At 43.2% G+C, this 5,547-nt stretch overlaps 1 protein-coding gene and 2 pseudogenes across 4 annotated transcripts in view; 2 read left to right on the forward strand and 1 right to left on the reverse strand.

The window, feature by feature from the left end:
* Positions 1–5,547, forward strand: part of ZFYVE9 (zinc finger FYVE-type containing 9) — a 227,987-nt gene that overhangs the window by 35,628 nt on the left and 186,812 nt on the right. The gene's annotated exons all lie outside the window — the stretch shown is intronic.
* The window catches only part of LOC101038589 (phosducin-like protein 3 pseudogene), a 28,940-nt pseudogene continuing 25,038 nt past the window's right edge, over positions 1,646–5,547 (forward strand).
* On the reverse strand, positions 5,357–5,412 carry LOC120366189 (U6 spliceosomal RNA; annotated as a pseudogene).

The following is a 5,547-nucleotide window of genomic DNA, read 5'->3' on the forward strand; positions in this document are numbered from 1 at the left end:
TGGTCTCAAACTCCTGACCTCAGGTGATCCACCCACCTCAGCCTCCCAAAGTGCTGGGATTACAGAAGTGAGCCACTGTGTCGAGCTATGTGGAGGTTTTTTATTGTAATGTTGTAATGAGATTTGGCCCAAAAACTTGCTAATGAAGTATTTGTACCCTAACTCCTTGCTGTCCTCTTATTTTCAACTTGATCTTGGCCTATAGTAAGCTAATATATTTGTTGAATGGATTTGTCAACCGGTAAAGCTCAATTTTTTTCCTGTAGAAATACATTTTTGTTATATGATGTAACAATTATATACATTGAAACAGCCAAGAATTAGTTTTGACTTTTTATAGATCTCACTTAAGAAGATTTTGAAAATTTTTATTGCTCTTTTTTTTGAATTCTTCTTATGATCATTTAATACTCAGTTCAAAGCATTTCATGAAGTCTTGTCAGATAATGCTAAGCTGTAATAATTGTTTCCTTTTAGTTTTTATAACATTAATATATTAACATACTAATATTTGTAAATCCATTGCATCATTTATTCGTTTAACAACACTTATGGACCCATTTACTTTAATTTGTAGGAATATAGTTGCTCATAGTAGCCACTAATGATCCTTTGAATTTCGTGGCATCAGTAATAATGTCTCCTTTTTTTTTTGAGATGGAGTTTCACTCTTGTTACCCAGGCTGGAGTGCAATGGCGCGATCTCGGCTCACCGCAACCTCCGCCTCCTGGGTTCAGGCAATTCTCCTGCCTCAGCCTCCTGAGTAGCTGGGATTACAGGCACGCGCCACCACGCCCAGCTAGTTTTTCTGTATTTTTAGTAGAGACGGGGTTTCACCGTGTTGGCCAGGATGGTCTCGATCTCTTGACCTCATGATCCGCCTGCCTTGGCCTCCCAAAGTGCTGAGATTACAGGCATGAACCACCGCGCCCGGCCTTTTTTTATTTTCAAATTCGTTTAGTCTCTGATCTTTATTACTTCTTCTAATTTTGGGTTTGGTTTACTCTTGCTTTGCTAGTTCTTTAAGATGCAGCATTAGGTTATTTATTTCAAGGTTTTTCTTTTTTGCTGTAGGCACTTATAGGTATAAATTTCCCTCTTAGTACTGCTTTTTGCTGTATCCCATAGATTTTGACATGTTGTGTTTCCATTATGATTTGTTTCAATAAAATTTTCAGTTTCCTTACTGGCCATTCAGGAGTCTATTATTTAATTTCCATGTGTTTATATAGTTTCCAAAATTCCTCTTGTTATTGATTTGTAATTTTATTCCCTGTGGTGAGAGAAGATGCTTGATATTATTTCCATGTTTTTGAATGTTTTAAACTTCTTTTGTGACCTAACATATGGTATCTGCTTGAGAATGATCCATGTGCTGAGGATAAAAAAGGTATATTCTGCAGTTATTGGATAAAAGGTTCTATAAATACTAGGTCCATGTATCCTATAGTGCAGGTTAAGATCGATGTTTGTTGATTTTCTGTCTGGGAGGTCTGTCCAGTATCTGACCCATGTACTCTGTAAAGACGATGCTTACGTGCTAGATAATAGAAAAAGGAATAAGACATCCATGCCATCAGGGAATTAAAGGGCTAGATGGGAAGGCAAATATGTAAATAAGTAAATACACAGAATTCTGTGAAGATGATCAATCCATCTGGAGAGATCAAGGAAGACTTAACTGAAATGGTGATTCTTTTGTTTAGAAAAATTAACAGGAGACCAGGAGCGGTGGCTCAAGCCTGTAATCCCAGCACTTTGGGAGGCTGAGGTGGGTGGATCATGAGGTCAAGAGATCAAGACCATCCTGGTCAACATGGTGAAACCCCGTCTCTACTAAAAATACAAAAAAAAAAAAAAATTAGCTGGGTATGGTGGCACGTGCCTGTAATCCCAGCTACTCAGGAGGCTGAGGCAGGAGAATTGCCTGAACCCAGGAGGCGGAGGTTGCGGTGAGCCGAGATTGCGCCATTGCACTCCAGCCTGGGTAACAAGAGCGAAACTCCGTCTAAAAAAAAAAAAAAAGAAAGAAAAAAAGAAAAGAAAAGTTAACAGGAGTTTTCCCAATTGGTAAAAATGAGAGGGGCGTTTCAAGCAGAGGAAAGCCTGGGTACAAACGTATGGCAGTATGTGGAGCAACATATGTTATCTAATTTGGGGAACTGCAAATAGTGTGTTATGGTGGTTTTGTAGGTGGAAAGGAATTGAGGGCAAGAGGTGAAGTAGAGACTTAGACATAGGAGCTAGATTATGAAAGACCTCATATACTATCAAAAAAAATTATTTTTTTTTACGTGGGGCATGGGGAACCAATGAAGAATTTATAATACTAGGCTATTTGGGCTTTTTTTTTTTTTCTGATATGGAGTCTCGCTTTGTTGCCCAGGCTGGAGTACAGTGGCACGATCTCAACTCACTGCAACCTCCACCTCCTTGGTTCAAGTGATTCTCGTGCTTTAGCATCCCAAGTAGCTGGGACTATAGGTGACCGCCACCATGTCCAGCTAATTTTTGTATTTTTAGTAGAGATGGGGTTTTGCCATATTGGCCAGGCTGATCTCGAACCCCTGACCTTGTGATCTGCCCACCTTGGTCTCCAAAAGTGCTGGGAGATTATTTTGTTGTCTGTGTAGCAGATGTGTTGGAGGAGGGCCAGAATGGATACAGGGCTACCACTGAGGAAACTACTGAAGAAAAGAAAGCCAGGGACGATACTATAAATTAGAGCAGTAACATCTAGAATGGATAGGAAGGGATGGATTCAAGAGATAATTACTTATTTATGAGACAGAGTCTTGCTCTGTTACCCAGGCTGGAGTGCAGTGGTATAATCATGGTTTACTGCAGCCTCGACCTTGTCCAAGCAATCTTCCTACCTCAGCCTCCTGAGTAGCTGGGACCACACCATGCCTGGCTAATTTTTTTTTTTTTTTTTTTTTTTGAGACAGAGTTTCACTCTTGTTACCCAGGCTGGAGTGCAATAGCGTGATCTTGGCTCACCGCAACCTCTGCCTCCTGGGTTCAGGCAATTCTCCTGCCTTAGCCTCCTGAGTAGCTGGGATTACGGGCCTGTGCCACCATGCCCAGCTAATTTTTTTGTATTTTTAGTAGAGACGGGGTTTCACCATGTTGACCAGGTTGGTCTTGATCTCTTGACCTCATGATCCACCCGCCTCGGCCTCCCAAAGTGCTGGGATTACAGGCTTGAGCCACTGCGCCCAGCCTAATTTTTTTGTTTTTTATAGAGACAGGGTCTCCATATGTTGCCCAGGCTGGTCTTGAACTCAAGCAGTCCTCCTGCCTTAGCCTCCCAAAGTGCTGAAATTACAGATGTGAGCTACTGTGCCTGGCTAAAAGAGATAGTTAGGGTTTGAATTGTTAGGATTCATTGCTGAGTAGAGTGATCCTTAGATGTCTGGGTTTGGCTGATTGAGTCTATCATTCAGACTCAGATGAGGAGATGGAATGCAGAAGACATACTAGGTTTTAGGGAGAAGTAGTTAAAGCCACAAGGGTGGATGAGATCATCTGGTGAGAACATTTACATTGAAGAGAGAAGAGGTCTCGTGAGAGAATATGAGACTAGATAAAAGTCACATTTAAGGCCGGGTACTGTGAGTCATGCCTGTAATCCCAGCACTTTGGGAGGTTGAGGTGGGTGGATTGCCTGAGGTCAGGAGTTTGAGACCAGCCTGGCTAATATGACAAAACCTGGTCTCTACTAAAAATACAAAAATTAGGTGGGTGTGGTGGTGCATGCCTGTAGTTCCACCTACTTGGGAGACTGAGGCAGGAGAATTGCTTGAACCCGGGAAGTGGAGGTTGCACCAGTGTGAGCTGAGATCGCACCACTGCACTCTGCTCTGTGCAACACACACACAAAAAGTCACATTTAAGTAATACAGTGGAATAAAGTCCACAAAAGGAGACAGAAAAGAGGAAAATCAGTAGACAGTATCAAGTTTTTTTTTTTTGTTTTGTTTTTTTGTTTTGTTTTGTTTTTTTGAGATGGAGTTTCGCTCTTGTTACCCAGGCTGGAGTGCAGTGGCGCGATCTCGGCTCACCGCAACCTCCACCTCCTGGGTTCAGGCAATTCTCCTGCCTCAGCCTCCTGAGTAGCTGGGATTACAGGCACGCGCCACCATGCCCAGCTAATTTTTTTTTTTTTTTTTTGTATTTTTACTAGAGACGGGGTTTCACCATGTTGACCAGAATGGTCTTGATCTCCTGACCTCGTGATCCACCCGCCTCGGCCTCCCAAAGTGCTGGGATTACAGGCGTGAGCCACTGCGCTCGGCAGTATCAAGTTTTATAGGAGCAGAGGAGGAGTTTTAAAGAGTGTTCCGGCCGGGCGCGGTGGCTCAAGCCTGTAATCCCAGCACTTTGGGAGGCCGAGGTGGGTGGATCATGAGGTCGAGAGATCGAGACCATCCTGGTCAACATGGTGAAACCCCGTCTCTACTAAAAATACAAAAGATTAGCTGGGCATGGTGGTGCGTGCCGGTAATCCCAGCTACTCAGGAGGCTGAGGCAAGAGAATTGCTTTAACTCAGGAGGCGGAGGTTGCAGTGAGCCGAGATCACGCCATTGCACTCCAGCCTGGGTAACAAGGGCGAAACTCCGTCTCAAAAAAAAAAAATAAAGAGTGTTCCTGTGGAAAGACTAAATAAGAAGGATTTAAGGGGTCTACCAGAGGGCACAACTGGCTTGAGTGATTGGAAACAAGATGCAGGACCCCACACAGACACCAAGTGGAATGACATGCAAAAAGGGCATCTTAGCCCCCAAGGAAAGTCTGAAAGAATCGGCAGAAGAGACAGAAGAGGAGAAAGCGCATTCTCCAGCAGTCAGTGGTGACAACGTTTGAAGATATGACTTTGGAATAGCTGGTGGATCATGAAGATGAGTTTAATGAGGAGGATGACTGTGCTATTAAAATGTACAGAAGGCAGAGACTGGCTGAGTGGAAAGCAACTAAACTGAAGAATAAATTTGGAGAAGTTTTGGAGATCTCAGGGAAGCATTATGTCCAAGAAGTTACCAAAGCCAGTGAGGGTTTGTGGGTCATCTTGCACCTTTATAAACAAGTAATTCCCTTCTGTGCCCTGATGAACCAGCACCTCAGTGGACTTGCCGGAAAGTTTCCTGATGTCAAATTTTTCCAAGCCATTTCTTTTTTTTTTTGAGATGGAGTCTTGCTCTGTCGCCTAGGCTGGAGTGCAATGGTGCACTGTCGGGTCACCATAACCTCCGCCTCCTGGGTTCAAGTGATTCTCCTGCCTCAGCCTCCCATGTAGCTGGGATTACAGGTATGCACCACCATGCCCAGCTAATTTTTGTATTTATTTTGTTTTTTGCTAATCTTCTCTGTATCGTTCCAATTTTAATATATGTGCTGCCAAAGTGAGCACAATTTTTGTATTTTTTTAAAGTAGAGACGGGGTTTTACCATGTTGGTCATGCCGGTCTTGAACTCCTGACCTCATGATCCACCCACCTCAGCCTCCCACAGTGCTGGTTTTACAGGCTTGAGCCACTGTGTCTGG

This window comes from Saimiri boliviensis, chromosome 11, assembly GCF_048565385.1.
Source record: "Saimiri boliviensis isolate mSaiBol1 chromosome 11, mSaiBol1.pri, whole genome shotgun sequence".
Taxonomy (NCBI): Eukaryota; Metazoa; Chordata; class Mammalia; order Primates; family Cebidae; genus Saimiri; species Saimiri boliviensis.